At 41.4% G+C, this 19,123-nt stretch overlaps 1 pseudogene; it reads right to left on the bottom strand.

Moving 5' to 3' along the window:
• Positions 1-44: 44 nt before the first annotated feature.
• On the bottom strand, positions 45-18,873 carry LOC116674530 (dihydropyrimidinase-related protein 3-like; annotated as a pseudogene).
• Between the last annotated feature and the right edge of the window lie 250 nt (positions 18,874-19,123).

The raw sequence follows: 19,123 nt of genomic DNA on the forward strand, positions 1-19,123 counted from the left end.
CTATCCTGCACTCCTGGCTGCTGTCGTTTTCTGGTCGCTTCCCCTCGTCTTCCTGCCGTTTAACTGAGGGTTGTGATGTTGGAACGACACCACCAGGGGGCACTACAATACGCCGGCCAGCAGGCCTGATGGGGATGTCATCTGGGGTGGGGGGCCTGAACAGAGAGAAAAGGAGAGAAAGATAAAGCAAGGTACATGGAAAAAAGAGCAAACAGCATGTACTGTAAGGCAGTAGGGAGAAAGAAGGAGAAAATAGGGGAAATAAAAAGTTGCAAATGTGGCAAATTGAAAACCAGGGCAAAAAGAAGATTATAGAGAAGTTTAAAAGACTGTGGTTTATACTCACGCTGGTCTGCAGACAAATGAACACAAAGAAAACTGTAAAAATGGCCTCCGATGTACAGTATGATTTAAAATTCAAGTAAATTCAAATAAATAAATGCTAATAGTGCAGCACACATGTGTGAACCCTCCACTGGACAAATTAAGTGACTGTAACGTGTATGACAATGTGTGAAGCTCATGCATAGAAGTATTGTGCTCAGCAACACTTCAACATTTACATTACTTTAAGTTATCCCTGCTCCTAAAACCAGAATCTGTCCCATCGGTCAATCATTATTGACTTACTTTACACAGAACAGCTTTTATGCTGTCATCACACAAAAAATATTTTGTCATACACTCACATTATTACATTCCAGTCTTAAGACACATTATTATTGTCTATGATGTATGGTATGTGTCACTGAGATGACAGGGGAATTCAAATTTCAGCAGACCATGGTCTGTATGAGCGCTGCTGAAACGTTAACAAAAGCAGCTAAAGTTTGACATAAAACATGGTGTTTCCAAAGGATGAGCCAGGGCGTCTGCTGCAACAAATTGTTGACAAGTAAATACTATAGATGGAAAGTACAATGATGTCAGACTGTGATACATTGTATCTAACCAAACAATCCTTCCCATCTCATTCCAGACAAGTAAATCAACTCTACAGGTGGTGGCCCTAAATTAGATTGGCTCATTCTAATAGGACACACACTAATGCACACATACAAGAAAACTAAGCCTGGGAAACCAGGAGCAGTTTCACTCCCCTCTAAATTCATGTACTCAAATGGGAAATTCTTTCCAGCGGAGGTCATCGTCTTTTTCATCGATGAGGTATCATACATAGCTTGTAAAGGTTCATGAACACAGCCCAAGGCTAAACATCATTATGTGGACTTTCAAAATGAGTCATCCACCATTAAACATTCTACATGCATTCACAAAGACAGACAATGTCCCGGTGAGTCCAGCTGTGTTCTGTCCAGGTGAAAAGGGGTTGCTCTCGGTGACTTCTGTCTGACAGGGAGGGCAGAATGACTGGCTACAATAATAGCTATGGTTGCTCTGTTTGATTACTCAACAGTGGAAACACTGACAATCTGGTTCACAATTTGACCATGTGTAGAATATGTCACTGTTTGGTAGTCTGACAAAAACATTTCTCACCCTTTGTTTTCTGAATCAAGCTAATCCTATGCTGACTTTACATTGGGGCACAATCAGACTGTCAACTCTGATCCTGATACTGCATAATGGAACAGATGTTTAATGCGAATCCATAGTGTTGTGATCTCTCACATTAGATAGGCTTTCTTAATAGACCATGTCCAGATGCCTGGACTGAAATATTGTATGTTTTAGGCCTTGAGCCAAAATTCATATCCAGCATGACTTACAGGAAGTGTAACTGTGGAAAACACTTCATTGCCGAACGTAGCGTGACATTACAAAACTGCAGTCAGAGGTCACATTGTCCTAAAGAGCAATGAAAAAGTATTCTATTTGACAGGCGTGAGATTCTGTAAGAGAGGGATTCAGCGGGAGAAAGGGATTTAAGAGACACCTTTTTTAGAGATGAGTCACTGAAACCAAAAGGAGCTAAAGCGGGCAGCCTTACATCATGCCTTAACATACAAATCGCCATCTAAACATGGTGATATACTTAGCACATCATAAAGTATGAAACAGGATAATGAGAGATCATGAGTTACGCTGGAGGCTTGTGGCTTATCCCCAAGGGATGTGAATGCATCATTCAGAGCAACATGCTAAAAATCACATGACTGTTGTCCTTCCCAGCATGAAGTAGTAGCTGAGTTGAGATAAAAGTGGTTCGGGTGGTGGTGGACCGACTGATGCACATGAATGTCACTTTGATGTTTCTACATACAGTGTGACTATGAACAGATGAAAGGAAGGACTGGGTGATATAGGGGAGGGTTTGTAATAAGAAGCTGGGCTCACCACATGGAGCAGGGTTACCTGCTAGACTAAATGCAGACTGGTGCAGGTTTCTGACGGGCTGTTTGGTGGGAGAGGTACGTGCCGAGGCCGAGGGGGTGCCACCACGGGACATGGAGAATTCAGACACCGGGCCGTCGTACATTCCCCTTGGTACAGCCCTCAGGACCGCCAGCTATAGGGTAAACAATAAGAGCAGAGATGGAGGAGGCATTAAGGAGGCAGGGACGTGTAAGAACACAGAGAGACATTATGGTGTTTAGTAGTTTTGTAACAAAAGATTGAATCTACACCTGTTTTGCATTATATGGTTGTTTGTGTAACTATACAACTGAATTATATATGCATTTTTCAAAGAGCCCTTTCCTGCCAAGAACCAGTTCCAGATTTACAAAGACAAACACAAGTAAGCGCAGCTTACAGTATTTGTATCAGTTTTAAAGCAAGTTCAAGCTCTATGCTGGTAGTGAACAAGCCGTTGTCTGTCAGTCTGTCTTTTAGTGGCGTGACTCAGAGGTTGGAACTTGAAAGCTCCGTCAAGAGTTAAAAAGAGACATCTGTAAATGGAGAAAGCAAAACAGTGACTGCTACCAAGATCAACAGCAGACTGTTGCTACAGCTCCATGTTCTCATCACCAGCCAGCTGCAAATTAGGAAACTGTTAAACAATGAGATTTTTTGCCCATAAGATAAGGCAAGAGAGCAGACAGCAGAGTCTGCTTTGAGTTTCAGATGTTCAATGTGGTTAACTCTTCATACTTTGAAGGAGAATAGGATTGTCATTGTTTATTCCTTCATTCAGATCAGGTACAGCTACTGGAGTCTAGACCTCCGTGTTGGCGGCCCGCCAGTATGTACTCTAACAAGTGTTTTAAAGAGCCTTTTGTGGTTAACAGGAATGAATATGTGCACTCATATTGTAATGGCACGTCACATTTACAATGTTATCTCTCTTATCATAATATAACATTTCTACTGCAGGAGAGACTTTCCCAGACTTTTTGCTACATTGAGTTTTTTTCTGTTATAGAAGCAACATTCCTAAATAGCTTTATTGAATCTTCTCGTGAGACTACAGTAAATTGTAAATTTGGGACTTATTTCAACTGCAGCCCTTAACTGTGTGTGGAGATCTCTCTGAAAATGTATCCAAACTCCCTGTATCTTTTTTAAAACATGATGATAAAGCCTTGGCCACCCTCATTGCATGGACATCTTGCACTACGGTGTAAAGTGCAGCCAGCGCCCTGTAGCTGAACCTTGAAGGCTGATGTCAGACTTACTGTATCTCCCCCGCATCCCACTTCACTGCCTTCATCCTCCTTCATCCCTCCCGCCCTTTTTTCCCTCTCCATCACTGTAACGTCTATTTCAGCCCACACTCCCATACTTCCTCACTTACAATCCATAAGATCTTGTATTCTACCTTCTACATTTTCTATATTCCCTTGTTTTTCCTAAAGCCCTCTTACTGCCTTGCGTGTCACTTGGTACGGGTGATTATCGAAATCAACAAATCCTTTTCTCTAAACATTGTATGGTTCATATTCTTTTTCAAAGGAAATACCGTGGTATGACAACTGCCGACACAAAATGATTGCTGTATCAAGTGTAAATAGGTATCAAGTGTAAATAAATGGGTTTACCTGCTTCCTGGCTTTAATACGCTTGTAAGCAAAGTCAGGGAAGGGAGAGCAGGGTATGAAGCGACCCACGCCAGAGGTGACATGCAGGTTCCCATCTTCCAGAACAATCTTCCCCTGGCAAATCACCACTTGTGGAGCTCCACGCAGCTCCATGCCCTCAAAGACATTGTACTCGTAGCCTAAAGCACACATATAAAAGTATTAGATACTTGAAACAAAGCTATGAAATAGAATAGAAACAAGGGTGGGGTCATTAGATATATTAATCACATAGCAGTACATGCTGTTACTTAAGATAACTTATGCAAAAAAGATTATAGCCTACATGATGTCTAATTTTACAGCTATATGAATGCGTAAAATGATCATGCAAAAACTACAAGAGCAGCTACACTGACAATAATACATTTATTTTGTGTAAATGTGAACCATATTTATAATTTAGTAAGAGACATATTCATATACTGTATGCGTTCACAAATCCATACAATCCATAAAGATGAGAAGAAGAGGAAGATGAAGAGCGGGAAAAAAAACATCATGTTAAGTCCTCAATAGAGAATTCTGTCAAACAAACCTGACTTTTTAAATCAAATTAATGTCATGAGTCCTATAAAGGGTCAACATACTGTTTAAAATAAACAGGACGGGGAACACATTTCTAAGAATTGATAAATGTGTTTTTAAAAGAAACACTGAAGCAAACGTTTAGACAAATAACTCCATTAATAGTAAGAATTAACAGGAAGGAGTTTTCAATTAATCTGTCACAGGGTTTTAGGATCATTTCGGTTTGAAAATTGAATCAATTTAAATTCCATTAATCTAATAGAATTTTGAGGGAAACAAAACAAAAACAAGACAATAAATCGTCTGTAACCTTCTGTTGAAGGACTGATGAAGGGATTGAGGAGATGAAAAGACAATAACAGGGGGAGCTATGAGAGGATGGATGAAGAGACAGGAAGTGAAAGCATACTGTAAACTATCTTTCTCCTCTACTCTCTCTTAATCCCACACTCACTTCCCCCCCCCCCCCCCCCCCATTCTTTATCACCCATCACCTTGATCTTACACTTGCCTGTTTGGCATGTAAAAACAGCTGCTATCTTCCAGCTGCTGTTTAATGCTTCACTCTCTCTCCCTTCCTCTCACTCTCCACCTCATTCTCTCACTTTCTCTCTTTCCAGTTGTCTGTCCCCCCCTCATTCATTTATCCCTCTTGCTGTCTGTTTTCTACCCTCTGTTTTTCTCTCCCTCATGCATTTTTGCTTGGTTAAGGTTTATTTTCAACATTGTGCCGTATTCATCCTTGTCCAATTTTCCATGTGCCAACTTTCTTTTGTCGACATGATGGTCTACTCCCCTCAATCCATTGTTGCTTATTTCCTCTGCACACAGCCCTGTTTTCTATTGCCGTCCAAATTCAGGTCAGAACAGGACATAACTAAGACTTACTGCATGCCAAACATGATGTCATGACTGAGCCAAGTGTGTCTCAGAGTGTGTGTGTTGCTGCCTGTTCTTGTTTATGTGTCAAAATATACTTGTATGCATCTATGTCTTTTTATGACAACCAATCCAGACCAGATATGGTCTTACTGATAACAAACTGAGACACAGCACAGTCTACTCAACAGGAAAAAGCATTCCCCAACACTGTGTGCTGGTAAACAGAGGCGCTCCTGTCGTCAGTCTATCCATTAAGGTAGATTTATTGGAACTGGGAGCTGCTGTGCTCTGCTCTTCTGCTCTCTTCTTTTTCATCTGGAAGACGACCGGCAGGAAATGAAAGGGTGACATCATTATGTAAGAACCCACGGATCCTCAGTGGATGTACTCCACATTTGGAGAAGGCGTATTATTAATCCATTGCTCTCTGTCTCTTTCCATTCCTCCATCTGGAGACAGAGCAGTGTTCTTTCTCTCCTACTAAACAGCCGCCATCAGGCCTTTAAGCAAAGCAAATACAAACTTCACTTCATCATTCCTAAAACCAACCCACACTCGTTAGTTAGCATATGCATTCTGTCCTCACTCTCTCTTTTCCTCACTCACTGTATTTCTGTAAAAGCAAGATCTGTGCTAGGCTGGTAAAGCCTTAATTTCCTGAACACTTCCTCTGCTGCTGACTGGCCTGTCTGGGATCCTCTGATGTCTGTGTAATGGTAGAAACCTCATTATGTAAATATGTAAAATGTGCGTAGGAGAGAATGTGTGTGTGTGTGTGTGTGTGTGTGTGTTGTGTCTTTGTGAGGCCCTTGTCTTAGACCCTCAGAGAGAGTACAAACAATATCTGCATACTACAGTTTCACGTTTCTAATGTAGTTTCTCTTGTTTCGAAATTACACTACAGGAGGATTCATTTATTTTGTGATGTATTTTGTTAAAGGAAATAAGCACTATCGGGCAATAGAATGTCTGTTACTAATGTTGTTAAATTGTTGCTAGGTAAATATATAAAATGAGGTAGTCTTTCAGCTGTGCGTCATAGTCGCTTCTTAAACGCCTAAGTCACCGGAGCAGTCCAATCTGACTCAAAGAAAGCAAAGTGGATTGAAAAAGCTGTGGATGGAGTAATTGGTTGTCACGCTACACTACAAGTTCTGATTCAGATTGCATGGGATGTTTCCCATGACATGAAATGTCTCATGACCAAAGCTGATTCCTACTTACGAGCAATGTGTACAGATGTTCCTAATCTCTGTGGTTTGTAAACATATTTGAAATATCAGTGTTGGCCTACACAATCCTGTGCAATGAATCCCATTCTTTAAACCCACCATGGCTCTCCAATCATGAAAATATTTGGATTATATGTAGAGGAAGGAAATACCTCTTGATTATACAGCACATAGATTCCCTGTTGATTTACTGGGGTTAGACTTTACAGGGTATTTTGGACAATGTTTGCATCACTGACATACTGTTTTTCATATTTGGATAAGCCAATGCATTTAAATAATCCATATTTTTTTCCTAATCATTACTTTGGTCATTGCTGAGGGTTTATGGATTTAGTGAGGCTAAACTTCACATTGGGAGCTGGTTATGTGGCAATGCAGCGCAAGCTGTATTAGTAGTGAACATCCTCTGAGACTTTATTTCCGTTCAGAGGATCTGTGAGCTCTCTGGAAACTGTTCAAAAATGTGTGCTCTCTCTTTTCTTCTCTCTCTCATTCTCTCTCTCTCTCCTTCTCCTCCCCTCTCTTCTCACTCTCACTCTCTCTCACACACACACACACACACACACACACACACACAAAGCATTTTTTGATTTATAGCCAATAACATGTCTGCACTTGAGAACATTCGAATTGATGCCACCAGGGTTACTGGAACAATAACAGCATTGACATTACTCAATAAAAAGTCCCCTCAATGCTGGTGTACTACCCTCTGCATTCATCCACTCTAGGAAAGTTTTTACTGAGAGGGTGTGAGACCACATATTTTCACTAGTTCAAATGCTGAGATTTCTGTTAAAGAATGAATGAATGAATAAATAAATAAATAAATAAATACAAAGTTCGACCTTTGACCAGTCCGCTCCGTACGTACCGAGTTGTGTGTCTTGGCGGTGATGGTGCGGATGGAGTCTGTGTCCCAGATGACCAAGTCGGCATCAGAGCCCACGGCAATCCGACCCTTACGAGGGTACAGGTTCAGGATCTTAGCTGCGTTGGTGCTGGTGACTGCCACAAACAGTTTTCGTCCATCTTACCTGTAGTCTGGGACAAAAAAACAGAGAATAGTTAGCATTTATCATTTGGTTACTGGATACAATTGTACCCCTTTTATCTTGCATGGGTAAAATTGCATTTTGCTTCTAGATATAAATGGATTGGATATATGTAGTTCAAGCTGGTTTACATTTAGATGACATTCCCTTTCAACATGTTGCTATTTTTAGGTGTTCTTACAAGAATCCCATTGATAGATTTGTCAACTGCAATCATCAGATACTATGAACAAGATATTAAAGGAATATTTTATCTTTAAGTTTCCTAGAGAGTTAGATAAGAAGATCCATTCCATTTTCATAGTCTTTGTGTTATGTATGGAGCTGCCATCAGGAGGCAATCAGCTTAGCTTAGCATAAAGACTGGAAACAGATAGCTACCCCGGCTCAATACATTTATAAACAAGCCAGCAGCTCACAAGTTGCTTTTAGGCCAAGTTTAGTGCAAGCTTATATTTTAAGGGACTGCGTCCAGGAAATAGGTTCAGTTTAACATTTCAAAATCCCATTCCTATTTGACATGCAGCACAGCACTTCACAGATGTCCAAAGCCACATGCTGAGTGTCTGTTAGCAGTACACTGATGCAGTGATAAGGAAGAGAAAAATGAAGGCAGTGTGCTGCAAGGAAGGGTGAAGGAAAGGACAGATGTGGAGACAGAAAGGAAATGATAAAGCAAGGCAGAGACAGTGACAACAATACAAGAAGAGAAGAGGGAGTAAGAGAGAGTAATAGCCTAGGAGAGCAATGTAGGGCAAGTAGCAAAAGTCATATAGAGAACAGGAATAAATCTGCTTGTCACAAATTGTTTGCTTTTTGTCTTTGTCCTTCTTCTTAAAAAAGGGAATAAAAGGTACTGAAGAAAACTAGTTCTCACCACAGCTTTATCCCAGATGAGGGTCATCCTCTCCTCCACTCCGTTAACACCTTCTGGGATCTGAGTGAAGTCATCCTTTCCAATGGCCTTCTGAGCCACGCTGAAGGTACAGTGAGCACTGCCTGTCACGCTCAGGTCCCCACTGTAGGACAAAGAACATAAAAATACAGCGTTAAGATGGAATTGTACCAGCACAGCATCTTTTTCTCTGTATCTGTTTATTCACTTTAGCAGGAAACCCGCAACAAAACAGAACAAGGGCGGTGATTATTCAAATATGCCTCATGCCAAAGTTTGTTCTTTGAGCACAAACCGTTACTAATGTTTCCTGTTTCCATATAGCTCACAAAGACTGCCAGAATTGGTTTAACTTATACTAAATGCAGAATTCCTATTTTCAGGCAAAGATAATCTTTGCACACCTATATATATGCCACATTTTCACTGCATGGTATGGCAGGGCTTTTCTCAACTCAACTCGCTTGGAACCATTCTTTTTTGGTTTTCTAGTAGGAAAAGTTGTGGATAGTACTTGGTACTTTTTTTTTTGGTACCACCTCGGTTGAGGTTCCAATAAAGCTGAGCCTATACCAAAGGTTGAGATAAAACACTGAAGACCACTGATTGGTCAGAGAGAACTGTCACTGGTGCAAAACAGGACTAACTGCACAAACCAAAACTTTTTTAAATAGCCAAGTCAATAGCGACCACAATTTTTTAATTTACTCGAGCCAGATTTTAAAATATGTCAGCAAGCAAAATTACTCTGCATGCTACGCAACACACTATGCCGCACATTACGACACACACTACGCCGCATACTACGCTGTACTCCTGACAGAGTGCATACGTTACTTTGTTTGCTTGAACGGATCCAGCGAATGTTGATTAAAGATGATATCTTATCATGTGAAATACTAAAAAAAGGGTCAACAACCTAACCAGAGGTAGGTGCTGTAATAGATACCTGGACAGCAGTGTGTTCAGATAATCAGGAGTGGTGGGATCAGGGCTAAGAGGAGGGGATGTTACAAAAGAAGCCGCCTTGGCCCAATTCTTGCTCCAGTAGTGTGTCCCATCAGTCCCCAGGCTGGCCGTGATTGGCTCCCCAAAACAACATGTCCTGCAAAAGAAATAACAATGAAAAGTCTAAAAAGTACAGCGATATATTTTTAGTGATTCTTAGCCATTTCAAAATCATGAGTTGCAGATCAATGAATCCGGATTCATTTGTCAGCAGTTTAATCTTCTGCGTCTTCGGAGACTTTGCAGAAGATGAACCATGCCTAGTCTCTGGCAGCGTTATGGTTGGGGTTGGCTGGCTGTGAGTTTTTGTTTTGTTTCTAGTTTTCTAGTTCCTTTTTGTGTTTTCCATGTTTAGTTTCTCTGTTGGCCCCGCCTCTCTCTGTGTGTCCTGTGTTTTTACCCGTCCCCTCCTGACTACTGCTGCCAGCTGACTACGCACACCTTTGAGATTCATCATCACCACCTTTTCCCAAACGCACACCTACCTGCCAGCTACAATCAAGCTCAGTACTTCAACCCCGGATCCACTCACCATTTTTTTGCATTTTTGTGGTCCTGATCTCTCTTTGCTTGTTCTCGGCAGCCATCGTCTCCATACCTCTCTGTTACCTCCAGTAAGCTGGCCTCGCCCTTCGGTCCCCTCCTCAGGCTTCCTGCTCCATCCTGCCTCTGATTTACCAGCCTACCCCTCTCTGACTCCACTACTCCCCGGATTCAAGTGTCTCCTCCTCGGTTCCCCCCCCCCCCCCCGTGCTTCCCGAGCTCCCTCGCCATTCTACTCGTTCCTCGGGTCCCTCCCCATCCTATCTCAGCCCTCACCATCCTATCTCAGAGCCCTTCCTATCCTTCTCCAGCCCTCAGGTCATCACTATTTAATGGCCTCTCTGGTTTAAATGTAAGAGTTTGGGAATAGTTTCAAACAAATGTACAAAGCCCAAAAAAGGTCCCTAAACGGTGTCCATGGCTGCAAGAAGAAATCCTTCTGAGGCCAGCATGTTAAATCATCATGTGGTCTTTCGCCAAAGACAAACAAAAACACATTTTTCTGCTCTGCCTTCTTGCATTTTCCTGTTCCATTCTTAAAAATTGTATATTTCCCAACTCATAACAGCCAGGCAGCCCCTCGGTTCACCTCTGCTCCTTCCTGGGACTGTGAGGAATGGTTGTGTGACAGCTAAACCACAGAAAAAGGACTGAATGACAATTCTTAAAATTCATCTGAGAATAGAATCTTTTTTCGTAATGTCCAGCACAGCCATGGTCTGTGTACATCTGCAGCTTCAGGACAGACAGTTAAATCATCTTATAAGTATGTAGGTGCAGTGATGCCAGTATGTGCATTCCAAATGCTTCCAAAATCATAGAGAAAGATGGAAAACAATGAGTAGGAGTGAAATACCACAGTACAATATTCAGAGCAAAAAAATGTTCTTAAATTGACATCATGAATCATCATGTTCTTTTCCTAGACTATACGTTGTTTAAATGACACATTTCCTGTTTGTAAGGATTTGAGCACCACGACTTCACAAAATAAACTTAATGAGAAAAAAAACAAATGTTGTAAACAACAGTTTTATTGTTTTATCTTATTTTAATTTCCTTTGATCAAATTTCCAATTTCTTTCTGACCTTTAAGTAAATAACATGTAAAATAAAACCTGTAGACTATACAACATGCCATCATGTACCTTTAGGTGTGCAGGCAGTTTCATTATGAATTTAATGCTGGAATTAGATATAAACACATAGTTTAAAAGATTCTGCTTGGTGCAGGGAAATCAAAATGCTGCTCTTTACCTTTTTTCCGGGCCTGTGAGATGATGTCAGCAGCACTCTTGCTCATGACCCGGGTCACATAGAGAGGACAGTTGGTTTGGCTGGCGATGGTGATGGCACGAAACACCGCCTCTGCCTCCAGCTACAGAAGGGACAGCACATTTTGGTTTTTGGACATGTTTTTCCCATTAGGATTTTCTCAAATAAACTTAAAATATGTAAACCACAGCAATCTATGTATCAATGGAGCCGTTTTATTTTAACAATTCATTTTTAACCAAAATGACAAGAGGAAGCTTGTAATTTTAACATAACACACAGGAAGGTTAAGGATGTATTCAGTTGCATTGAGTTAGGGTACTTAAAAGTAAATTCACGAGATTAATTCATGAGAGCAAATTTATGAAATTCATGAGAGCAAATAAATGATAAAATAAACCTTAGCGAGGTCAGACTACTGCCACATGCTCATTTTGTGTTTCTTTTACCCTATTTTGATAACATTTATAAAATGTCCATGTGTACATTTTTATGTTTGTGATAGTCAGCGAGCAAGAGCAAAAAAACAACTTTCAATGCAAAATGGATACAAAATTCCAGTAGAGGCCAATGTATGCCTCTAGATGTGACGGCTGTCTCCTTTATGCACAGATACTTGTACACTTTATTGTGTTGCAGTCCACAAGCCTAACATGGGTCGAATAACCAAGAACTTAAAACCAACAGGACAGCAGACATTAATAAACCACTATATAACTAGTTTCTGCTCAATTACAGTAAAGTATGTTACTGGCTTTTGATTCTTAAGACTCCACTTACAATAACTGCATAACACTATGAGACTGGTGGGACATGTTCGCCCCGCTGAACCACAGAATGGAAATCCCAGTCAAGCTAAAGGCAAACAAGTTGCTGAGTTGAAAGCGTGGTTTTCATTTTAATGTTTGTTGATGCAACATGAGCGGCAACAACTGGGGGAACCGGGGAATTTTCACCCAACGCCTCTAATGTGTCTGAAACCGCATGTACAGTATGTAACAAGAACAATGTGTGTGAAGACCAGTCCAAGAATGTCATTGCGGACAATGTGAGGGCGTACAACCTTTGGAAAAACATTAAAGGTATCAAAAAACATTAAAACACTCAATATCTCAATAAAAAGTATCAAAACAAATACTTGGCTATTTCAGTGTTCAAAATGTTCATGACTGTATGTTTATAATAATCAAATGTGATTAGTGTATAGGTGCAAAGTATAGTTATATATATTGTTTAGGTGTGTGTGTGTGTGTGCGTGCGTGCGTGCGTGCGTGTGCACCAAAGCAATAAAGCAGGATTGTGAGTGTACGGTTTATATAGGTGAGGCAGGGTTAGGGTTAGATAGTGAGAAATATGGAGCGTGTGTGTGTGTGTGTGTGTGTGTGTGTGTGTGTGTGTTATACCTCTTCTGGCCTGCTCAGCACGTGTCCCTCTGGTCCAGTGATACCCATCTGCAGCATGCGGGTCTGCTCCTGTTGAACAAACACGCAGAAAGTAGACTGTTTAGCTCATATGTATATGTGGGACTAATTATTAGTGTCCAGTGGTTTGAGTGTTCGGGCTGATGTAAAGTTTTGGTCACACTCCAACATGATGTTCTGTTACTAATTCTCTCTTCCTGTGCGGAGTATATGAGCAGCAGTTTTACTTTCAGGGTCAGGCCACACACAGAGGACTGTGGGAATCAACGGACTGTTGAGGGTCTTTGAATACATGCACACCTAGCTCCCAAATCTGGTGGCTCTTTTGTGTTACAGTAGGTGCAGAAGTTACCAATGCATGGAGGGACTTAGACTTAGCGTCTGTCATGTCACCATGGATGCTTTATGATGACATCTTTTTAAAGGTCCCATGGTATGAAAATTTCACTTTCTGAGGTTTTTTAACATTAAAATGCGTTCCCCCAGCCGGGCCTATGGTCCCCTAGGGGCTAGAAATGGTGATAGGTGTAAACAGAGCCCTGGGTATTGCCTTTGAGAAAATGAAAGCTCCGATGGGCTGATCTGGAATCTTGCCCCTTATGACTTCATGAGGTCATAAGGGGTTTCCTCCCCTTTCTCTACTTTGCCAGCCCAGAAAATTTGTCCAGCCCATAAAAGAGAGACATCATGGCTTTCAAACAAGCAAAGTTGCAGTAGGTCAAGGCCACCCCAACCCCCCACTCTCTCCTCTTCAAAAGCTACTCAGAAATGGCACATACTAAGGAAAGCTCATTGTGGGACTGGCTCTAGTGGCTGTAATTCTGCACCAAGGCTGAACTTTGGGAAAGAGACTTCAGATATGGAATTAGGGGACCACTAAGGTCTACATAAAAGCATCCAAAGAGCACCATGTCATGGGACCTTTAAGTGTTAAGAGGTATTAAGGTATTTTTTAACCTGGGTATTATTTACATAATTTGACTATTTTCACTTTGCGTCATGCTTACTTCTGTCGTACAGGAAAATTGCCGCAAGACAACTTGCAACTCAAGAAACTGGTGGTGTGCCTGTGGTCACTGATGCTTGGATAAGACGGTCAGCTTTCCATACGGTAAGCTACAGAAATTACAACACTTCAGCAGCATTAAGGGTCGTGGTCGTGATAAAGTGAGAATGAGCCCAAAACATCGGAAAGTATGTTTTTTTGACATTTCTTTATTTACATTTTATCAAAAAGAAAATTAAATTGCAAATGTTGTTCTCCTCGGCTGTGAACCACTCCTGGTGTGCACCCATGGATGTACTAATAGTTTGCGCCTAGCAAATCCACCATTATAATAGCAATCCGCTATGGAACAAGCGCGCTTGCTTGTAAAGGGAATGTGAAATTACGCTCTGATTGGTTTATTGCATGTTACATCCAAACCACACCTATGAGTAATGTAGCTACTTTAGACCAACCCATTTTAGATTTGCGTCGGGTGCAAGAGTCTATTTTTTATCCCACCGGTATAATAGCAACAGTACCCAGATCCACCCACAGAGTTACTTCTCCAATTCTGTTGAGAATTTCTCTATATTGAATTTTGTATTTATATTTCTAAAAGGGAAATTAAAGTTAAAGACATAATTTTCCTTAAGCAAGCATCTACTGGTCAAAAGAGCTACAGCAGCTTTACACACTTTGGCAATGGTTTCAGCACGTAGCCATGGTTCGTCACTAGTTGTCCTCTGTATCAGCACTAACAATGTGTATCACAAACAGGTCTAAACAAGAACCCTCTATCTCAGGGACTCTAAAGTTAAATAAGGGCATGAAATAATCTGGCGGTTTAGACGTTTTTGGTCTTAAAGTTGATGGAAATCAGACTCCCTCAAAGTCCTAGTTTAAGACTAGATAGGAGATCTGGGATTTGCGTATGCACATACACACACAGTGACAGAATCCAGGCATGGTCTGGAGCTTTGGCTAATACCAATCTTCTCAATCCACCGGCTATAACAGTTCACAATCACTTTCATTTGGTTAAACTACACCCACACATTAGTGTCCTACAGGAAACACATCCACCCTCTCATCGTGACAGTGTGTTTAGTCTGTAGGTAGTGGAGATACACTGCGATAAGGCTCGACCAGAAAGGTGAACCAATCTGACATAAATCACATTAAACCAAACAGATCAGAGTTGGACACAAGACAAGTCATTAAAGACGGTATGAGGCGGGGGAGAATGGGAAGAAAAGCGCAGTTTTTGGTCTTTATCTTTACCTCAGCAATGATCTCGCCATTTTCAGCATGGACCTCAGCGATGCCTCCCCTCTCCGCCAAGAAAGTAAATATATCATAGAGCTGGAAGAAAAAAGGCAAAGAAACAGTGAAAAATTACAGTGGCACTCTTTTTATATTTAAAAACCCTGCCGGGCTGTTTACACAAGAATCAGACACTCCTTTTTTATTCTCGGGACAATCCTCAAGCCACAATTTAAAAGAAGGCCACAATTTACATGATGTCTACCACAACATGCTGCAATTATCGTGTGTGGTCTCCAGAAAAGGTTAAACTCATGTGGGATGAGCGGCAGTTGTTGTTATGTTGCTGCACCACAGTTCCTTGGTGAGCTGCATGACATCAGTTTTTCAAGCTGGACTATTTCAGTTGCCTCATGTGCTCCCCTGAGCAAACGAATTAGCTATGGCTGCATGTGGAACACATAGGCATGCCTCACACACCGTCTGGACTTACACTTAGTTTTTCTACATTTACCAGCAAGAATTACAGTATGAACTCACGCTATGTATCACAGGCTACAAGTTCCATAAGGACAGGGTGTTTTGAGATAAAAAGATTAGATTTGAGGAATGGGGCAAAATGCCACAGTCCTGGTTCCGCATAAAGTTAATATTAGGTATTCACTAGTCTGACATAGCAAAATCAAGCCAAAATCATCCAAGTTACACTGTTTTAGTAAAAAATTCAAGCTTTGTGATACAATTCTACTTTCTGAGTTGCAGTGGAACAATAAAACGGAAAACAAAATTAGCTTCTAAATTAGCTTGTGCCCTTGTTCACAAAGGGAGAGCTGTGGATTTTTGCCGTCCATCGCTTTACTGCCAGTATGGAGACAAAGAAAAATGACATCCTTTAAAGTGTACACTAAGTTCAAGTATTGTACCTCACTGTTACTCATCTGGTAGTAGTCCTTGTAAGCCATGTAGACCTGGAACGAGTTCACACCTGTAACAAAGAAATACAACATACAGAAGTAAACCATTGAAAAATGATACTTAAACCCCCCTAAAAAGGTCAAAAAGTGGATATAAAAAATGGTAAGTATATGCTATGTTACGCCATTACAGCCTACCTTCTCCTTGATGAGGTTTTCCACTTCCTGCTTCACACTGTCATTCCAGTGGGTAATGTCCACGTGGAGGGAGTAGTCGCAGCAGCTCTTCTCATCGGCCCACTGCCTCCACTGGTCATAGGCCGCCATCAGGCTGCAGCCAGGATCTGGATCACATGGTCCACTGGCGGAGGTGGATGGTAGAGGACAGAGGACAGAGACATGAAGGGAGGAAGGGAACAGAAGAAAGGGTTGTAGGGAGAAATGGGTTTGAGGAGAGGAATAGGTGAAAGATTTAAGTTAATACTGTGTTCAGTTTGGCCCTATAGTTTTTTGACAAAGTGTGTGTGGTTTTGTTTTTTTAAACCGTTTGAGCACCAGAACAGTTAAAAAATACAGAGTAGGTACTGGTATCGGTATAAACCCGAACCTATACCCAACCCTATCAGCCGGTGGGGAACAACCTTGTCAGATGTCACATTACATTTTAAACATCTTTGTCTAGGAGCCGGTGTCCTTGATAAATGTGGGGCCACTTCAACTGTGGATATTTTCCGAGTCACTTTTGGTTATGAAACAACATAACAACTTAACAATTATTATGCCAGTGGATTGTTCCTGATGGCACCACCCACAACATTTAGTATATTGCCGATAAGATTTGAGGTCAACTGAAACATATATTTCAAAGTATGCTTAATAGACCAAGACCTTAGATGTCCAAAAACTCTGGTCACCATTTTCTCAACCAATCTGAAAATAGCAAATAACAATTACACTCTTAAAAATATGAATATAACAAAATACATAGACAAGGTTTTCTATTTCTATAAATTTGCATTATTTACTGTTTAAAAAAACAGTGTTTGCATTTGTGGATTCTTGAAAGACCATTTGGGGAATCTTTTGTGTCTGTTATTTTCACTTAAAGTTATTCATAGAGACAGTACACAATAGTATCACGATGCACAAAATATCCTGCTTTATCTTACTCAGCTGTAATAAAATAAGACCGCCTGCTGGCTCAGCAGCTGACAGGCATCTTTATCTCATTAAAGAGAGCCAATCTGCTATCTGGTCTCTGCATGTTAATAGGATAGAGCTGAAAATGGCCGTGACAACAAAAAAAAAACACTGTTGTTTTACTATGTCAATCATCTGAACTACTTTTCTGTCCCCCGCCACACAAACACAACCCCAACTGTTAGCAAGACAGACATATAGTATACCATAATCAGAGACAGATACAAACACAGCATGTTTTCCTTTCTCTCTCTCACTCATCACCCACTGGAATATAATCCCTCTATGAATGGAGCCCATGAATAGAGCTTACTACAGTAGGACGTCTGTTAGTGAACGTGTCGGGTTAAACACAGCAGCACCCAGCCTAAAAGGTGGTATTAATGAGACTGTGGTGCCTACCAGCTGTTAGCTATGATAGGGCCTGGTCTGTCAGCTACATGAAGCACACATGCTGTACATAACAAGGATCATGAAGACAGACACTGTGCTGTATTCCCCTGGGATCAGTGTTTTACTCTACCCCCCCATCCTCCCCCCTTACACTCAGTCTTTTGTACGGCCCTCTTTTGGAGAACTGCCCAAAAACAGACCAAAACCGTTCCCCATCTCTTTTCTCTTTTCCTTTGTTTGGATCTCAGCCCCCCCCCCCGTCCCCCGTCCCCCCCCCCACCCCTTTTTGAGCTTCAGTCTCCATCTGAAATTCAACTTTACTGTGTGGACGACCTTTCCTACAGCCCTTACCGATCATGGTCGTGCCCCGGCAAGAGCAGCCTTTGATCCCTGAGCAAAGTCGTCCACGGTTGTGGTTCCACGGTACGGCATCTGGAAGTGGGTGTGGATGTCAATGCCACCGGGATCCCATCTTCCGTTGCCCGATGGTTTTCACCCCCCCGGGCACGATCAGGTTGTCGCCGATCTGCCTGTTGAGGGAAGTGTTATTGTTAAATTGTATGATGATGTGATGTTAAATCCACAAAGATGTTTGGACAGCAGAAAAAAAACTATTACTATTTGTGCTAGTAATGACAATGATTGAATCTGAATCTTGGATGTTGCTACATTCAAAATACGCTGATATAATGTCAAGTAAATTAAGATCACAACAAATGACTAAAGCAAGCAATTCCTAACACTGATGTGAAGAACATGCCGATTTCTAATATTTATTGTCACAATCTGATATCAGCAGACATTGTTTTAATACATTTAAATCATAAGCTAACTTTTTTATCTTTAGACTGAGCCCAAATCAACATCAGCCACGCTTGAAGCAGCCCAATGCCACCCTGCCAATGCATCAACATTTTGACCCTGCTAAACAAAATCCTGTTGTTCAGACTTTACAGAGGAGACAAGCCAGCCAGACAGACAGAAAGGCCGGCAGAGGCCAGCGTCTCTGTGAGTTTGCCAGCAGCCCTAGGTCCAGCGGGCATCTGGGTGTTTATTATGCAACACCAGGCTTTCATGGGTGCCCTCTCTCTGAAGTGCCTCACTAAGGGGCAGTGGGGACAAAGGGCCTGTAACTAGAAAAGCGAGTGAGAACAGGACAGGGGAAAAGAGAGTGATAGACAGGACAGACACAGAAAGAGGAACTTACCCAACTACCCTAACCTTGTCTGGTGGGACAAATAAGTGGTCGTACTGGCACATTAAATTGGGGCCTAGACTGGCTGTTACCATCATACCTTGTATTTGACCCAATGGAACAATTAATTTGTATTTGGCTCAGGTCACTGGCGGGACAAAGTCTGCATGATCAAGCAGCTTGTGCTTATGCATTTATTCATGGAAGTTTCCATGTCGTCCTCATTCTGGAGGGAGTTAATTAGACATCTTTATTTAGTTTGGTTTAAAAAGACTCCAAAATATGATTTAAAGTTTCCCAGTGTAACTGAGAGTGAGTCAAGCTTATGTTCGCCGGTCTCAAGTC

The sequence above is a fragment of the Etheostoma spectabile genome, unplaced genomic scaffold, assembly GCF_008692095.1.
Source record: "Etheostoma spectabile isolate EspeVRDwgs_2016 unplaced genomic scaffold, UIUC_Espe_1.0 scaffold00000640, whole genome shotgun sequence".
In the NCBI taxonomy this organism is placed as follows: domain Eukaryota; kingdom Metazoa; phylum Chordata; class Actinopteri; order Perciformes; family Percidae; genus Etheostoma; species Etheostoma spectabile.